This window comes from Meriones unguiculatus, chromosome 2 (assembly GCF_030254825.1).
Source record: "Meriones unguiculatus strain TT.TT164.6M chromosome 2, Bangor_MerUng_6.1, whole genome shotgun sequence".
Taxonomy (NCBI): Eukaryota; Metazoa; Chordata; class Mammalia; order Rodentia; family Muridae; genus Meriones; species Meriones unguiculatus.
In genome coordinates, this window is record NC_083350.1 from 127,056,577 (window position 1) to 127,076,645 (window position 20,069).

General features: G+C 43.3%; 1 pseudogene; it reads right to left on the minus strand.

Annotated features, from left to right (window-relative positions):
- Positions 1–18,234: 18,234 nt before the first annotated feature.
- On the minus strand, positions 18,235–19,746 carry LOC110562602 (peptidyl-prolyl cis-trans isomerase A-like; annotated as a pseudogene).
- Between the last annotated feature and the right edge of the window lie 323 nt (positions 19,747–20,069).

Here is a 20,069-nt window from a genome sequence, read left to right on the forward strand (position 1 = left end):
TGACACTTCTTACTTGAGCTGAGTTTTTGGCCCCAGTATGTTTACTTGTACTAGAAACCAGCAGGCTACACACTTCAGTGGTGATTTTGATGAGCTGTTGGAGGCTCCATTTGGGCTGGGAGGGACAATGGTTAGAAGTCCTCTCTCTATGTTAGTGGTTCTCAACCTTCCTAATGCTGTGACCCTTTAATACAGTTGCTCATGTTGTTCTGACCCCCATCCATAATATTATAGTCATTGCTACTCCATAGCTGTAATTTTACTACCATGATGAATGTAATGTAAATATCTGCTTTGCAGTATATTTGATATGTGACTCCTTTGCAGCATATTTGATATGTGAAAAGGTTGCAACCCTCAAACGGGTTGCAGCCCACAGGTTGAGAATGGTCCTATGCTGTCGTAAGCTTTATCTATCATCGCCAATATGTAGCGGCACAGTCTGAGAGAGTCCTTTGCAGCTATGGCTGCAGAGGAGAAGGGAGTGTATTGGCCCTAATAGGGATGCAGGTATTTTAAAGAAACACTCCTGCCTCTCTATGAGATTAGGCTGTGCCCTACTTTAAGTTGCTCTGTAGTTTGTTAACGGTCGTCCTTTTCAGACTGTGCCTTGCTGTGAGAGAATCTATTTTGAGGAGGGAGGATGGCGCTGCACCTGGATCAACACGTGAACAGCACTGCCCACTGGGACAGACTAATAAAAGACTAATAAAAGACTAATAAAAGACATGTAGTACCTAGCATGTCATCCTATGAGGAAACCTATGAGGACACACCAGAACAAAGAAAGGGTCTGGACCCAAGAGAAACTTGGAGACCAGGGCTGTGATAATGCTGGCCTCACCTACCTACAGACTGACCACCGTGGTGTGTGTGTGTGTGTGTGTGTGTGTGTGTGTGTGTGTGTGTGTGTGTGTAAGCAGAGCACTCTGGACAATCCCATGGGCTTCAGCTCATCTTGGACCCTGTTTTTGAAGCAGCTACTCAAATTGCTTCTTGTCCACCCTCCTTCCGACACACCCTGCCACCTATCTTGCCATCCATCTACCTGTCTCTTTATCTGGCCATGGTCCTGCCCTTTTGCCTCTGTGGCTGGATGGATCTGCGCAGTCTCACTCTAAACCTGGGAGCCGCAGCAGTCTGACCCACTACAGCAGCCTCTTCCCCGAAGCTTGCTGTGGTTTTGTTATCTTGTCAATAAGGAGACTCATGCATCCCTATTGGCTCCCCATATTTGGCTGCTCCTGTCTCCCTGAAACTCCTAGCCTCTTCAACTCTTCCTAGCCACTTTGTAATCTACATCTGTGCCTGAGTGCATGTACACACTCACACACACAAACACACTTATGAATTTGTTGTTATTCAATAAATGCAGACATTATGGAAAGATACAGACATGTATCTATGTTTTTGACACAGCATTTTCAGGACACCCTCCTTAGGATCGGATTTTTGATAGGAGAGACTCCTAGAAATAGGAATTTCCCCAAGAACTGAATGCTGAGAAGAGAAGGCTGAGGTCGTGCGGATAGCCAGATGAGACCCTTGTCTCTGCAACAATGTTTGTAGCTTGTTTGATGACCTTGCAGGAAAGTCTGGCCCGAGATGATACTGATGGTTGGTGGGGACACAAACCTTGAGAGGACCACTTAGTTATGCCCACCTTATGCCTTCTATTTAAACCTTATTCTCATGTTAGGGCCCCGTCAGAGTAGGAGGGCTCATTAAACCTCTTTGTTTTTATTCTCAGAGTGGCCACATTGAATAGATTTCTTTTTGCCTGCTTTTCACTGTTATTGGGTATATTGAGGATCTGTAGCCAAGCCTGGCCTGTTAGGGCTGCCAAGGCCAGACTATTATGCTGGTAACTGGTAAAAGAGTCTACAAACAAAATCAGAGTTTTGTAAAAGGACCATGCTAGGAAGCACACTCCTCTAAGTTAAACCTCCTGTAGTCTTCCTGCTTCAACAGGAAGTTGAGTCACCTTGTGCTGGAGGAACTGGGGCTCAGTTCTGCTGAGTCAGCACTGTAGATGCGACTAGCCTCAGTTGTTATAAATGACCCAGTTGTCAGCCTACCCTATAACCTCTGACTCAAGTGTTGATGTGTGGCATCTCTTTTCAGATGCAACCCAGACAAAAGTTTGACTTTCTAAAATAATGCACTCATCCCTGGTGATAGAAAACATAGGCAGGAAGTGAGGCTCACCTGTAGTGTGACCAGCATATGAATTTTCTGGGAGAAAACCAGTATCTGGTCTCACACTGCTTAGCTGCCTGGAACGTGGGCCTGGCGGCTTCAAGTAGGGTTTCTTCTGGTCAGATGGTCACAAAGGATTAAAGATGAAAGTGCCAATCTCATGTGAACGGTAGCTATAAAGCCACATTAGACAGCCTTTGGTGTTCTGGGCATGGCAACCCTCCCCCATGTGTGACAACAGTCAAATAGTACTGATGAGCAATTGGTTATGTGCTGTGGGTAAGGCTGTAGGAAAGAGCCCTTGATAGGGTTCATCAAACCGTAGATTTTATCATCGTCAGAGCTTTAGGGACATCATTTACTGTCTCTCTTCTTGTGTGTGAAGTGGGAAGTCATGAGTCAGTTGGGAGAATTATTTAAGAAAATGCTTCAAAAAATTCCATGCTCAATACATGATTATTATAATTATCATTGATATTAATTTCGTCGAGTTGTTGGCTTTCTCTACATGACAGAGCCTTGTTAGTTTTCATTTAAAAAAAAGGGGGGGGGGAGTTTAAATTGGGGTTGGAAAAATGTCTCAGTGGTTAAGAGTACTTCTTTATGGTGAGCACATGTATGTTGGGGCCGGGCTGTAGGAGATCCAGCATCCTGTTCTGAACCCGGTGAAAGTCCGTATTTATGTATGTATAACTCCCTGTAAACACAACTAAAAAGAAAATAAAAATTCATTTAAAAAGTTTTAAACGGACACCTAACAATTGGGCATGTTTAGGGGAGTATAACACGTCATTCTCATGCATGGGTCACACATATGTTTGTATCCTATATCTGGCAATTACAAATATTTATTGGGTAAAATGTGATTTACTGATACATGCACACACAGAACATGATACATTACATATATTATTGATGTATGTATTTTTTTGTAGATTTATTTTATTTTGTGTGTGTGTGACATATGTGCAGATGTTCAGAGAGGCCAGAAGAGGACATTATATCCCTTGGAGCTGGAGTTGTAGGCAGTTGTGTGGTCTTCTGGAAGAGCAGGGTAATCTCTTAACTGTGGACCATCTCTCCACTCCCTGGTGTACGTATTTTATGCATGTATAGTATATTCATAGTATGTAATAGTTACATCACGGCAATGAACATATTTACCATATCAAACATTTATCATTTATTATTTCATGTTTCCAGAATTACTTGCAGTGAGGAAGCAGTGGGCCCCACTCATTTATCCCTGGGGTTAACATGCTAATTGATTTTTTTTTTTTTGAGACATAGGCTTGGCTAGCCTGGACCTTACCATTTACCATTCTAGCCTTGAACTCACAGAAGTCCATATTCCTCTGCCTCCTGTGTGCTGAGGTTAAAGGTATACACTACCATGACTGATTGCTAAATGAATTTTAAAGGGTCTTTTATTTTTTTATTTTTTTCTTCTCAATGCAGTTTATTCAGGAACCTTGAACAATCTTCTGACCCTGGGGAAAGCCAGCCCACAGCTTAAAATAGCCTCTGGGTAGCCAACCCCAGCGTGCCTCGTGGGCAATGCAGATAGGTCCACATACACGGAAGCAAGCCAGATCCTCAGCCTTAGTCAAATATGGAGTTGTTTGTGACAGAGAGCACTCACCATCGGGAAGGTGGAAGGCGGAAACCAGCTCCATCTTTAAGGCACGGCATTACGCAGCTCTCTACAGTTCCCTTAAAGGGTCTTTTAAATCTGTACATCTATGAAAACATAATCTCTGTTCTGTTCTGTTCTGTTCTCTCTCTGCACATGCACACGTATGTGTGCAGGTGTGCACTCGTGTGCATGGAAGTTGATGCTGTTGGGTATTTTTCTCTATTGTATGACACCTTATGTTTTCTGAGACTGAGTCTGGAGCTTGCCATCTAGCCTAGCTAACTAGCACAGGTTTCTTCTGTTCCCATATTTTAGCACTAGGGTGGCAAAGCACATGCTATGATATATATATATATATATATATATATATATATATATATACATATATATATGTATATATATATATTTTCATGATATTAGGGAGCTGAAATCAGTTCCTCATGCATGTGCAGCAAGTGCTTTTAATCAACGAGCCATCTTTGTAATCACTCTTCTTTTTATTTTTTTTATCAATGTTATGTGATTAATTTTCCAAAGCACTTGCTGTGACAATGTCAAATACAGTGCATTTCATTTCTTCTCCTTCCTTGAGAGCACTCCACACAAGGCACTGAAAGCACTGGGAGAATAGGAATCATGACTATGAGTGTGATGGCTTGAATATAGGTACTGTCCCCCAAGTGCCCACGTGTTATAGGCCTGATCTGTAGTGTGTGCTAGTTTGACCTACAGGCTTATATAGTTGAATACATGGTAGTCCCTGGCTGGTGGAACTGTTTAGGAAGGATTAGGAGATTTGGCCTCGTTGGAGGAGATTTATAAGTAGGGGTAAAGCTTTGAGGTTTAAAAAGCTCATGCCGTTCCCAGTTAGTTCTCTTTATCTCAGTTTGTGGATCAAGATGTAAGCTCTTGGCTACTGCTCCAGGGCTACGCCTGCGTGAACACCATTCTACTCCCTGCCTTGATTCGAACTTTCTGAAATCAAGTCATAAGCCCCCAGTCAAATGCTTTATTTAATAAGTTGCCTTGGTCATGGTGTCTTGCCATAGTGATGAAAACACTTTGGTGGTGTCATTGAGTGGAACTTTGGAAAGCACAGTCCTTAGGGGCTGTGGAACTCTTGTACATACTCTCTCTCTCTTTTCATGATTCATGGTGTGTTTTAATTTTCAGGCCAAATATGCTGGAGGCCCAAGGAAATCTGGCTTCCTAATCTTGGACTGGATTCTGCAGAACTATGTGTCAAATATTTTTTTTTGTTGTTGTTGTTTATTAATGTGAGTTGGGGGCATCAAGAACTCTGGGTAAATAAACTTCAGCTATCTTTGTTTTTTGATCATTGAGTATGATACTATGAAAGAGTAGAAAGTGCTGAGTAACTGGAAAGTGACATGCTGGAAACTCTGGCTTAGGAGCTAGGAAATCCCCACAGTTAGTTTCCCTAGGCTAAAACATTGTAATGGATGCAATTTAACTAAGGGGTCAGACTCCAGTGCCTCCTGTCTACATGGCATTAGAGCAGTGATGATCAGTTTACAAGCTAATCTAGTGAAGCCAGTTTGTCATAATGCTGTAGAAAGACATGGCTGTTTCTTTGAGTTCTGCTTTAATTCATGACTCTGGGCTACCTGAGGTGAATCAGAAAAGCCAACACACAAACTCAGAGAAAGCAACAGCAAAGAGGATGCTGTTTTTAGTCACTGACAAACCACAGCTCCTCACCCCTCAAGTTCCTATGACTTCCCACCAGTGGTCTCAGCATCTGAGACTTGGTGACTTATCTATCCAGAGCATGAAGTTATTAGACTCTCAACTGATGTGTGCATTAGCGAAAAATTAGCAGTCTCATTTAATTTTGGTGTGGCCGGAAGCCACTCTTTAGCACAGAAACTTACAATGGATCAAAGTTCCTAGAGCAAGTGTTGGTGGAATGGTTAGCCATAAATGGGATATCGCCATCACCAACCCACTAAGGCTCGGGGACAATCTCATATGAGGGGCAGAAAGATTGGAAGAGCCAGAGGTCTGGAAAAGCTAGAAAGAAACATTGCCTTCTAATATGATGGGACTGCTATAGTTCATGGCAGTTGTGGTTGCTTGCATAAGACCTGAACATGTTTAAGCCAGTTAATACATAAACATGGAGCAGGAAGGACCTCAGGAGCCCTGCCCCTAACTGGGGAGCCGTTGACATTGGATGGCTGATGGGGAAGAGAGAGTCAGTTTTCTTTAAAGCTATGGTCCCTGTTAGATGGACCAAGGTCCATTGGATGGTCCTGTACCCATGAGTATGTGGACAGAATAAATTGGACTTAGTGAATTAAAAACAAAAAAGAGGAGATGAAGTTTGGAGGAGGTGGGGGATTAGGGTGGATCTAGGAGGAGTTAGGGAAATGAGAGGAAGTGAATAGGATCAAAATTAGTTGTATGGAATTCTCAAAGAAATAATAAAAAAAATAGTATATGAACAAAGCTGCTTCTGCCTCGACCCCATCTTCTGTTTTTCCGTGCCTCTTGCTGTGAGCTCAGGTCATAGGACACAAAGGCAAGTCTTGAAACCTTCTGGCTGGTAACTGCCACACAGTGACAGTTTAGAGGCCTGGAGTTCGTCTGGAATTGAGGAGTAGAGAAGTGAGTCCAGATGCTGTGAGAAGCATCTCTGGGTTGCTGCTTCTGAAGTGAGAAGAGACTGATCTGAGAGAAAAAAAGTTCTGCTTTTAAGAGGTTTGTTTTTCTTCCCCGACAAATAGCTTAAAGGTCACATATCTACTAGTATAGGAATGTTCTTAACCACACGAGTTTCAGTAAAAATCAAAATCAAATGCTACTAAGGAAATTGGTTTTTATTTTGAACATCGGCTCAGCAAATAAGGAAAGTCGCAGCACCATGGGACTGAATGCCTTGAAGTTCTCAGTGATGTGGTGGGCAGTGCCAGCCAAACCACAGACTGGATTTCCTATGCTAAAGTGTGGAAACATTTTTTCATGTCTCAAAGTTGAGGTCAGAATGGTGTTGTCAAAGCCTGATTCCCACACAGCTCCCCAAACAGCTGTACCTCAAATGCCGAAGCATGAAGGCACCTGATCTAGGCAGTATCAGGGTTTCGGGTCTGTCTAACTGTTTTAAGATTTCTGCTTCTTAATGAGGAAAGTTGGTGGGAAACATGGAGGCTGAAGAGATGATCAGAGTCAGCTCATCAGAAGGGAAGAGAGAGCTGTTTCTAGAATGATCAGAGGATTGGGAATGCAGGCCAAGTGGCAATTCAGGAGTCAGTCCCTGGTCCTGGGGGTTAGGCTGGATGAGGTGCATTGCTCAGCTCTGAGAAAACTTTGAAGGTTAGAGGTGTGAGGAGGAAGTTCTGCCCAGTGCCTCTGTGAGACTCAGGTGTCAAGTATATCTCCCACTCCCTGAAACCTCTCTGTTCTCAGGGTTTCAGACTGGGAAAGCAAAAAGATGACAGAAATCTCTAAACAGCCTAGCTTAACACCTGGCCAAAACCGGCACTAGAATTTTACTGGAGGTTTTTAATTGCCAGCTATCAGTGGTCACACAATGCCTTGATAGTGAACATGTGTTGACCGGATGATTAATTGGAATAATTGTGATGAACATCTATTTTGTATTTGGTGTGTGTGTGTGTGTGTGTGTGTGTGTGTATTTCATTATGGAGCTTCTAGATATAGTACTGAATCCTTCAAGGTAGCTCCATGAGAGGATTGGTATTCCTACTTCCCTTTACAAATGAGAAAACAGAGGCCTAGTTTCCCTAAGCTAGTAAGTAGCAGTCACAGGGATCAAATTTAGATATCAGACCCAAAGCCACACCCTCCTTCAGTACCCCTCTGCTGAAAGAAAGGGAAGCAAGTCAGGAACTGGAGATGGGAATTGGGGGAGGGGGAAACATGATCAAAATACACTGTATGAAAAATAATTTTTTTTTCATAAAAAGAGAAATGGGTCTCCTTTGCATGGCGAACACAGGGGCTATAGCAGAGATGGTGAGCAGAGGCCGGGACAAGGGCAGGGATCCCAGTCATTTATTCTACTGGGCAGCAGCTTCCACACACCGACTCGATCCTCCTTTCACTCACGGGGAAAGCATGTTTCTGTCAGGGCCTCCTTCCATCCTGCCATTACTCAGGGTGACTGTGTGTTCCTGCAGGGCCTCTAAAGTGAGGAGAGGAATTCCTTGGTCAGCTGTGATAACCCCCCTTCTACAGGGAAATGTACAACCCCAATGAGAAGAAATGGTCATGGTCAAAGCCCAGCTTACAGGTCTGGTCAGAAAGGACCTTACAGGAAAGTCAAATCTGGATGAAAAAGAGAGCCTAGGTTAAATTTTCAAAGTACAAATCCTGTATTCTATCCCCAAATCATTTAAAAATAAATCAATTAACTAATTAATTATATTATTAAATTTAAAAATTAATTTAAAAATTAATTAATTAATTAATTTTGGTGGATCTCCTTTCTTTCTCCTGTACCTGTCCTGGAACTTGGCTGTTTATATGATGGTTCGTTTAGACCTGATGTCCTCTGTGTAAAAGCCTGGAGCTGAGTGTGCTCTCTTTGCTTCTCCTTACCAGCCTAGTCGGAAAATAACGGATGAACTAATATTCTATAGAGAACCTGATTGGGTGCAGAACTTGGAGTGAGTTTTCCTAAGAATGTGGATGCATGCAAAGAACATTCTTGAAGTTCAGGTGTCTTGATTTTGAAAGAACCCAGTTTTAAGGGGGAAGCTTCAAGGGCTTTAGCGACATCCAATGCTTGCAGACCGTCAGTGATGAGCCATTGCCTCTCTTTGCAAAGACAAGGTTTCTATAGGTAGTGTTTTATGTGGTATTCCTAGTGAGATATTTATTTGTTTTATTCCACTTAAGCTGTTATTTGTTTTATGAGTATATTTTATCTACTAAGTAGATTATCAGCTGACAACAGCACATATGAGACCTATGTGACAATAACATATATTCAATAAAACAGGCAATGGATCTCTCAGAAATAAGTCTCATAGCCCAAAAGACAACGAGAGACAATATATTCAAAGCCCTGAAGGAAATAGAAAGGTCCAAACAGGAAATGTGCTTTTAATGTTTAAGTGAGTCAACAAACTGAAAGAAAAGAAAACTAACTAGTACATGGAGCTAATCATAAAAATAGCACACTCAAATTCAGAATACTCTAAAACTGTAATGACCTACAAATTACCACAGAAAGGTGAAAAGGCAAAATTAAATATAACATGGCTGCAATAATTTGTTAAGAATATGCATCATAAAAAGATGCAACTTGCAACTAAAAAGTTGGAGTGTGAGAGGGTCCACTAAACATACTGATTTTTTCTTTTGTTGCTGTTGCAGGGGGAGAAGATGAACTGAGAGACTCCTGCCTGCCAAGCGGCTACTTCGTAACTAAACTTCACTGACTGGCTCTGTTGAGCTGCTGTTTGTTGAAGATCCGTTTTTATCAGCTTTAAACAGCCTTCTGTAGCTATGAGATGTTTTATGTCCACCCCAACTTATTTTCCTTGATGCTGTAACAAAATATGGGACAAAAGCAATTGAAGAAAGGCTTTCTTTTGTCTCAAAGTTTGAAGGGCCACAGTCTGCCACAACAAGAGCCACCCTAGCTTTGGCAGTAGACCTTTGGCTGATCTCCATTGTCTCCATTGTCAGGAAGCAGAGAAAGAGAAAATCTGGTGTTCAGTTCACTTTCTCTTTTTAAAATTTCTTATTCTTGTAGATCTCGGCTCATGGGATAATGCCAAGCACCCTTAGGTGCAGCTCCCTTCCTCAGTTAAACCTCTTTGGAAATACTGGGGTGTCCTCTAGGTGATTCTAAACCCAGTAAAGTTGAGGATGGAGATCAGCTACCACAGGTTCACGCTTTGTCAACCCACCACCCAATGGCTCACAGTCTCTAATAGTCTAAACACTATTCAAAAGGCTAATGGCCTTTTGAAGTCTCTTCAGAGACTCAAGACAAACTCTTTACTCTATGAACTTGAAAAACAGCTTTATATTTCTAGTATAAGATGGCATAGGTTAAACAATCCCATTACAAAGGGGAAGAATGGAGCCACAGGCAGAAAAGACCACATCAACATAACATGAAACCCAGCAGGGTTCAAAGGCCAAACAACACAACTCACTCCACTTTCGTCATCTGGGGATCACGATGCAGCATCCAATAATACTTTAACAGGTGTGGGTAGCCCTGGCTCGATATATCTTGTCATGTGTGTCCTCCGTCTAGGCCCAGCTCCGCTTAGTGCAGCTTTCCTTGGCAAACACCTCATGTGTCTAATATTTCTAATCTGCTCATCACCATGGCAATTTGAGCTTTATTGTCACAGCTTCACAGACAGCCCGCTAGACGCGCCATTCAGGGAATCCGACCCAACTACGCACTGTGCAGGTAATGTGCACAATTCTTACTAAAGTGTCACTGTTCCTAGCTGTTCTCAATGAACAGAAGTAAAAATTGCTTGCTGGTTTCATGAGTCGTGCACACCTGCCTCTATCATCTATCTATCTGTTTATCTATCAGCTCTCTTCATCACCTTATTTCTAGTTTGTTTCTCCAACTGCCATAAGCCTTCATTTTAGTATTTGCAGTATGTTTATAATTTTATTCTAGCTTCACATACAAGTAGAACAGTTCTAGAATTGTAAAACCATATACCTGAGGGGAACACATTTGCACACTAGAGCATAATATGAACTACATGTTTTAAGCCATAGTACTTACTAAAAACAGTCATAGACAGAGACAGCTACTTAAACCAGTCTTTCCTTACTTCCATCCTCTTTCCTTATCTACTTCCCTCAGTTGCTTTTCTTGCTGCTGACAAATACCCGACAAAGCAGCTTAAAGGGAAAAAAAAATATTTTGGCTCATGGTTTTGGGAGACACGGCCCATCGTGGCAAGGAGAGCAGGGCAGTGGGGACAGCTCCATCTGTAATGGGAGGCTTACGAGGTGACGGGCATCCCGACAGATCAGGACACAGAGTTTGGGTCAGAACCAGGTATGGATATCGTCTTGGAAGCCCTCCCCCCAGTATCTCACGTTTGTTGTAGGTACTATACCTCATGAGATTCCAGAAATGCATAAGCCAGCCTTACCAGCTGGGGAGCAGGTGTTGAAGACATGTGCCTGTGGATGGGGATACATTTTACATTTAAACCACTACAGGGAAGATATCCGTGTACAAAATGCACAGTCTGTCTTCTAGGCTCCCATCCTGAGTGGTTTTATTTTTTAATGATGTGGAGTTCTGTGCATTTGCCAAGGTCAAAAAGGTTGTATGTGGTGGACCATACGTTCATTTTGTTTTATTAGTCCTCAAATTCCCTATCCTGTTCGCTTGCAGTCAGCCCCTGCTCTCAGCTGTTAATATCAGGAACCACTTACCTGTTTTCTAGCCTAAATCATTATGGAAAGGCTGCCATCAACTTTCATCCTGGCTTCTCTTAATTTACAAAATGCATTAAAGATTCATTCATGTTGTAGGGTGGGTTACTAATTGATTGCTTGTTCTTTTTTTGTTTTTCCTAAATGACACTCCAATGAATGTAGGTATCACTGTTTAACTTGTCCATTCAATAGTGAAGAACTGCCTTAGAGTTTGTGAATAGAAAAAGCTTATTATTTACTTTTATTCATCAAATTTTAAATGATTTCCCCTCAACTCTGCCTCTGCTTTGGAAGTGGAGGTGATGAGGACAGTCCGAAAGCATATAAAGTTAAATTCATGAAAAATGCACCTGTAAGTTACTCTCAGTAGAGTAAGAGCATGACTAACTGCACGATACAACAAATACCCAGCTGAAAACTGAATGTTTGTGTTAGAAAGGATGTGTAAAATGGAAGTGGACGTGAAAATAACTTCACAGTGTTGATGATGCTCTGTTTCATGACCTGAGTGATCACAGAATGTGGGGATCAGGAACCAGTGAAAGGGGTTTGAATGGTGATGGAGCCCACGCAGAATCCTGGGAATCAGACTCTGGAGACCAGACTCGATGGTGCAGATCTAACTTTATTGTCCAGTGTAACAGCCTTTAAATGACTGAAAGGGCTATCAGACCATCCCATGCTAGCCTCAAGGACCAGGAACAATCAGTGAGGTTGGTGCGACTGGAAGGAAATGTGGCAGATGGGAGGGGAGGTCACCTTAGGAGACTTCCATAAAGAAGGGGAGGCGGTCACTTTGAGACTTCACTCGTGTGCTAGGAGTCCCTAGTGGATCAACACTGTGCAGCGGATCAGGACCTTTCGAGGAACCATGAGAGCCTCTGAAGCTTCACTCACCATTTCATATGGGCCCCCAAAAGGCGCATCTCGACATTCTCCACAACAGAAGGTATTAAAAAGATAAATTTTATTTTAATTTGCATGTGTCTACACACACACACACACACACACATACTTGGAGTGTGGTAGAACGACACAGTTTTTCTTAGAGAATGTTGTGTAAGCTGAGGCGCCCATACTCTTGGAGCCCAGAAGAAGTCATAGATTTCCCTGGAACTGGAGTTGCAGGCTGTTTTGAGCTATCTGACAGGAGCATAGGAAACCCAACTCAGGTCCTCCACATGAGCAGCAAGTGCTCTTAACCCCTGAGTCAGCTCTCCAGCTCCTGAAGGCCTTGTTCTTCAAACACCCCTGTCCATTTTTAGAATCACAGAAAATGAAATAAGTAACAAAATAAAACTAATCCACATATCTTTTCTTTTAATTTTCTTTTTTGTTATTAATTACAGTTTATTCACTTCATATCCCACTTGTAGCTCTCTCCGTCCTCCCCTCCCAAGCCCACTCTCCCTCCCTCTGTCTCACCCACAGTCCTCCCCCAGTCCACTGATAGGGGTGGTCTTCCTCCCCTTCCTTCTGTTCCTAGACTATCAGGTCTCATCAGGAGTGGCTACACTGTCTTCCTCTGTGGCCTGGTAAGGCTGCTCCCCCTTCAGGGGGAGGTGATCAAAGAGCAGGCCAATCAGTTCCTGTCAGAGACAGTCCCTGTCCCCATTACTATGGAACCCACTTGGACACCAAACTGCCAAGGGCTACATCTGTGCAGAGGGTCTAGGTTATCTCCATGAATGGTCTTTGGTTGGGGTACCATCTCAGAAAAGACCCCCTGTGTCCAGATTTTTTGGTTCTGTTGCTCTCCTTGTGGAGCTCTTGTCCTCTACAGGTCTTACTATTTCCCACTTCTTTCATAACATTCCCTGCACTCTGCCCAAAGTTTGGTTATAGGTCTCTGCATCTGCTTTAATACCCTGCCCTTAAGAAGCCAATTAAAAAAAAAAAAAAAACAACAGGTAGACTGTATATGTTTTCTCCTTATACATGTTTATAATTTTAATTTAAATACTGTGTGTGTGTGTGTGTGTGTGTGTACATGTGTGTGCATGGAGGCCAGAATCAAACATTGGATTGCTCGGGGCTGGGGTTATAAGTGGTTGTGTGCTGCCTGACGCATCTGTGGAGAACTGCACTAGGGCGGTCTCTGTAATTCTCACAAGCACTGTGGCTATCAGGACACATCTTCAGCCTCTCCTTCTGCATTCTTTAGGAAGAATTATTAATCAAAAACATTTTTTTTGTTTGTTTTAAAATTTTGGTTGGGAGCTGAAACATTCAGGGAAAGTTGAACTTTGTCAGTAGAACACACTTGGAACAATGTACTTTGAGGCCCTCAGCCTACGATATGAGTTTTGTAGACTCCATGAGACAGAAAAAAAAGGCAGAGATGCTTTCTGCTGTGAAGCATATCTTGGAGGTGATGGTCTGGGAGCATGAGGGGGCAGATGGTGAGGATGAGGGGGCAGTCAGTGAGCCCAGGAGGTAGGATTTCTCTCTGTGATTGACAGGGTGAATGTGAAGCCCGGATGTCTTCTTTGAGCCTCTGATGTGTACTGTTACTTAGCAAGATCCAAGTGGAGAAACAGGAAGAAGTGGACAGGCCCAGCTGCAGTTGAACACAGGTTTGGAGCTCAGCAGCTACACGTGCACTAGACCGAGAGATCTGAGCCTCTCAGTCTCCAGTGGCAGTGTGCGACGGTCTGAAGTCTCCAGCGGGGGCGTTTTAAGGGGGAAGACAACAGTGAAGTCTTCAGCTACAGCAGTGTGAAGGGACAGGAAGGGGGGGCTTCAGAGAGAGATAAACTGCAGAGGCTCAAAAGAGTACCATAGACAGCAGAGGAAGAGGTTGTGGTGGGTCACACCAGATGCTGAGGGGCAGGTTGGCAAGTGCTCAGACTGGAAACCAGTCCTCTGTGTTGCCAGTTTGTGGTCAGCACTAACCTTTGAGAAGCACAGTGTCAGGGATGTCAGTGAGCTTAGGAGGCAGAACTTAGAAAGCAGTGGGCTGAACAGAAACATGACAAAAGATAAATAACATTTGTCCGTGTTAAGATGTGGGAACCAGTGTAGTCCAGTGATGCCTTCTACCAAGGACTTATGGAGGTACTAGCTTTGCATTATTACCGTGGGGGTAACAAAGATATGCCTTAAGGATAAATCTAGCCAAGTCATAGTCTTTCTGTGCCCCATGAGCATTATTGTTGTTTTGGAACTTAATTTATGCCTCTAACTTCTGTCTCTTTTGAAGGGCATCAAATACATTTCAGTCAAAATTTCCAACCTCATTCTGGTACACAGTGCAATTCTTCATCGTCTCCCCCTCCCCTGCCAAGAATTTAACTTTTAAAGATGCTTGAACTTTTTTCTTAAGAACCAAAGATGGAAGTGATTTTATTTCTTTTCACACGAAAAACCCATTTTAGTCCAATGTTCCTCTAGGAAAAAGTCAACACATTAAAAATATAACTCATAGATGAAAGTTGAATGGACAGAGGTTTTTCAAGAATTGTGTTTTGAAATATAAATGATCAAAATAAAAAGATATATACCATTTAACAGTCCTTAGTTCATTTCAGGATTTTAAATCCTCAAAACACCATTTTTGCTACAGCGTACCTTTTCAATGGCTGAATGTATTTGTAGGAAAATCTTTTACTAAAAGTTTAGAAATGGTCTTATGTTTGAAGACTAGGGCACTTTCCACCTGAGTATTCCATTAATTAGGATTTTGCATAATATATTACATATGAGTGTGTGTATGTCACACATATATAGTTTATTTTTGCAAAGGGTCATGACCTTGTGCTCCCTGTTGGATAGAGAGACAATTCTTATTTTACTTGTGGGAAGCCCATTTCCTCTTGTGTAATAGGCTTAAGGAGTTTCATTCAGAGCTTCTGAGTTCTTAATCACTGTTTTGGCTCAGAACTTCCTAGCACTCTAGCGAGGTATCTTTGAGGTATCTTTACCCACAGCTTCGTGCCCCACCCGAAGGAGAAGAATCTGGGAAAGAACTGACAGAGCAGTTAGTCTGATCAAGTGAAGTTCGCAGGTGTGAAACTGGGGCTTTCAAGTGTTGTTTACAGTAAGATGCGATGTGGGCAGACAAGGCTTCCTCCAACCATCTTTCCTACAGCCAGCAATTCTGAGCAGCCTTGCAACACCCTGACCATTTGGGCTTTTTTTCACACTTGTCTCAGGGACTGTAGAACCCTCCACCTCTTTTTTTCTATATAATGTGAAGCCATAATCCACACCCAGGGGAATGCCTACCTGTGACCACCACCAAATTCCCCCTGCCTTGTTGCCAGAGTGCTTTTGCTGAGAGCAGCAGCAGCAGCAGCAGCAGCAGCAGCAGCCGCCTGTTTGGGAACCTGCAGCCCTGTACTGCCAATGAGTGCCCAAGATGCCTGGGTGTATGCTGACTCATTCAAGAAGGGCTTTGGAGAGCTGCTGGGGTGTGGGTAGTAGAGTGTGGTGTGGCTGATTTTCCAGGATGCTAGAGGAAAGCAAGTGATAAAGTTAAAACACCATTACCGTACTGTTCATAATACAGTCAGTCATTTCCTTTCTGCGTCTTTTACCAGTCATCAGTTTCTGGATTGGGAAAACTTTCTAGGAACACCAATACACGCATAGTAGCATTTGCTGAGCACTTAAACGGTGGCCTGGGCGTTGTCTCCTTTGTCACCTTCTGAGGCATCAGTTACCGTGTCTTAGCAAGTCCATGTTTTAATCCGGGGCGGTTGCAGTTCGGGAACATGAAATAAATAGCTTTAAGATAATGGATGGAAGGAGGGATTACTGAAATCTCTTCTATTCTTAATCCATGGAGGTTTTAGTGCTTTTTAAATAAAGCTAAATGGGCTCTATTTGGTGCTCAGTCTACTTCTATGCTACTTGTATTTTCATACACACAGAGATAGTCTGCCCATTTGATAATATATATAGTAAATTGTGATTACATAAGAACCATGAAGAAAGGTTTGCCCTCTTTCCCCTCTCCCAGATACCTAATTCCCACAAATGGTCAATGCCTGCTTGAGAACATTAAAGAGTGCCTCTTGGTCTGTCAGGTAGAAGGCAAATATGTATGGGTCGCTGGAGCCTGGACTGGGCCCTTGTGGGGCCCTGCTGTTGAGGTGGAAGTCTGGCATTCCTGGATAGCTTCTGAGCTCCTTATCAGATGATGGACTCCTTTTTTCAGCTAGCCCCCCCCCCCCACCTCAGCTTAATCTGGGGCATCCCAGATCCCCTCAGTGGAGTCACATAGCCCTCAGGGAAGATTACAGGCCAGACCCTTTCCTGACAAGAAACCTGTTCAGCAGGCACCTGGGGATTCTTGGGAGCACAACCCTATGCTAATGAGATGTTCTGGCTTTCAACCAATGACCTTTAACAGTACCTGGAGTTCTTCCTTCACCCATAGGGTAATTAAGTATTGTGTTCCCCTCTTACGTATTGATAAATGTGGATGAAGGGTCCCTGACATCCCCAGCCCCAATAAATAAAACACAGTGATCAAACACTGTGTCCACCACAGTGCCCATCTGAGGGAGCAAACGCCAGGAGTGAGTGACAGGGAGCAAGTAGCCGGCTGTTCTTGAAGTAGCCATTTTGTCTGCCCAAACAAAACTGGGCTCCAGACTCTGCCTCTCTTGGTTTTGGAGCTCCGAGCCAACCTCCGTTACCAGCTGCTCACCAAGTAGCTTCTGACCCTCCCAAGTCAGGCTGGCCCTCCTTGCTGCCTGGTTCGGGTTCCAGAGATCTAGCATTTGCTTCACTCTTTTCTGCCCAGAAGAGCGTGCACTTCTGATTTGGTGCTCAATGGGGTTCGAGTTTCTTGGGAGAGTACCCAACAAATCCCAGGCTCCTGCTGGTCATCGGATGATAGGCCTGGCTTGAGACCCAAGGACTGGGTAGAACAGAGCCTAAGAGAGCTGGCCTAGAGCAAGAGTGATGTCGAGGTGTGTCCAGTCCCAAAAATCTCATCTTGAGACTGGAAAAAGTAGGATCAATCCCTCCTTGTTAGTCCCCACCTCTGCCACCACTGAGGTGGTCAAGTAGCCTGTCAGCCAGGTTACAGGTTAAACTTCCTCTCTCCCTCTTCAAGTGGTTACACTAAACTCTGATATGGCATAGCATGCCTTGGCTTACACTCTGGCTCTGGGCCATTGTCTGATGAAGAGGTGGTGTTTGGTTCAGCTTCGGTCCTGCTAGAGTGAGAAACAAGCCAGGCCCTTACTTTTCTGGTCATCTCATAGCTCCTGAAATATTTCAGATCTGTCTAGTAATAAGGTTACCCCTCTTTGAGTCAAGTTATTGGGCTTCTCTCCTTCCCATGTCTCTGCTTTCTTTACTCTCTGCTTTCCCTTAGGGGCTGCTTTACATTGATCCAATAAGAAATGCTTCCCATCCCTAAGTCAGGAATCTCATTTAGTTGATACTGGTCTGTGCTTTTGATATGTCCCAGAGCTTTCTGCTGTCATAGGAACTGAAATTCTGTCATTTAACAAATCCTTGTAGAGAAATGTTATCTGGGAAGCACTGAGTCAGGCATATGGTGAAAAACAGACAAACACATTTCTTTCTCATAAACTCGATTTCTGTGGAAGGATCCTGATAACAAACATGTATGCAAAGATTTGTCAGAGTAGGTGGCCGTGGTCAAATCTGAGAACACGGTCAGCTATTAGAGAGATGGTGATGTCAAAAATCTGTGTGAGCAAGAGGCCGTTGAACAGCATCTCAGTAGACTGGAAAGGGGGCTATCTGGAGAAGACAGTCTGGTGAGATCTGAGGAAATAGCAAAAGCTCCAAGTTGGAATGTTCCTGCAATGTTTGAAGACGAGCAAAGGGCCGGCATAGTCGTAGCACAGGAGACTGTAAAAGGCAAGAGGTCTGTACAAGGCAAGTGGCCTCACAGCCTCTAAAACTCCTGAGAAAACAAGACTCAGGAAAATAAAATTTGAAAGTTAGTTCTTCTTTTTTTCCTTATTTAGTTTTTGTTCATAATCATAAATTTAGCTCTGCAACCCAGCTAGACTTGGAGGGGAATGAGGAAAATGTGGAACCCAGAGAACTTCAGCAAGAGCAGAGATTACAGGGTACTGCAAGCAGACGGGGGGTAGGGGGGCAGAGGTTCTCTCCTGAGCTACAGAAGGAAGGGTCTGGTGAGTAAGATGCAAGCAAGTCAAAAGAATTAGAGTTTTCCACAGTCGGAAATGATCTTCTTGCTGGTCTTGCCATTCCTGGACCCAAAATGCTCCATGGCTTCCACAGTGCTCATGCACTCTTTCACCTTCCCAAAGACCACCTGCTTGCCATCCAGCCACTCAGTCTTGGCAGCGCAGATAAAAACCCGGGAACCATTTCTGTTTGGTCCAGCATTTGCCATGGACAGGACCTGTATGCATTAGGACAAGGTTCTTACCCTCAAAATTCTCCCTGTAGATGGACCTGCCATCTGTGCCATTACAGGATGTGAAGTCACCACCCTGGCACATGAATCCTGGATTAATTCTGTGAAAGGAGGAACCCTTTTATTCAAATCTTTTCTCTCCAGTGCTCAGAGTATAAAAGTTTTCTGCTGTCTTTGGAACTTGGTCTGCAAACAGCTGGAAGGAGACACGGTCCAAGGGCTCTCCATCAGCCATTGATGTCGACTATGGCTCTGGCAAGTGGCAGGGACAGTGTCATCTGCCCAAGTTAGTTATTCTATGGTAAGGTCCTGCTGCTGAAGACTACATGTACTTATGTCATGGAACAAAGAGAAGTCACCCAGATGCCTAGCCAGAAGCTTCACCCCAAATGACTAGCATTCACTATACTGGATGAGAAAAGTATTCATCAGTATCATTTAGCTACAAACACTGTGACCTGCAACCATTACCTGCCTGCAAAATATACTAGTGCAATCTAGTGTCACAAATATTGTGGGTGTCACCAACCACTTTTTAAAATTGGACTTAACGCCCAACTCCATGAGGTGGAACTCCTAACTCACACTTCTAAAGTGGCTAACGAACTGAGGCTAGATAGATCATGAGCTCCAGGAGAATACATATTACTATTATTCTAGTAAAGACACAGCAATGACGTATTGCTACATCAGTAGATTAATGGCAGAGATAGGGTTTGGATCCAAACAATCCCATTTCATGCTGCTTTTTAAATCTTATGACTAGAAACCATAGCTTGTTTGCATGTTTCCCAGCTGGACTAGGACTGGCACCAGACAGCTAGAAGCCTGTCCTTCCTTCTGGGAAATGTGTAGCAGCAGCAGTCAAACTGATCTTCATGATACCGAATGAAATTCTGGGGGTAGAATTAACGACTTGTATGGATTTAAGTGAAATTCTCAGTTGCAAACAAAGTCTGATCACACATTAGTTAGACTTTGGCTTGGCTGCAATATTTACTGTCTATCAATGTGTTGCAAATACAGAGCGGTACCGGGTTGAAACATCTGGAGATTCACCTCTGGATGGTGGCATTTGGTTGTTAGGAATCTTACTAAAATATGCTTGTTCCATCTTTAGCTAACCTCCTCGGGTATTCACAGCAGCCTAGAAAACTCAGCAACTCTAGACGTGTTCTTTGCCCCTGGCAATGAGTCAGCTTCTTCCATTCCTGTGCCCCAGTACAGCACTTCATGCAGAATTTAGAAGCCTGTCCTTTTTGATTGCGTGATCTGCCTTCTGAAGAAGGGTTGTGGTACAGAATTTTATGATGACCACAAGAATGAATTTCTGATCACATCTCAATCCACCTCTTCACTTATGTGGTTGCTGTTTGCTCATTTTGACCCTGCAGAGTAAGAGTTCTAAGAAAAAGAGGAAGATGGCTTCCTCATATA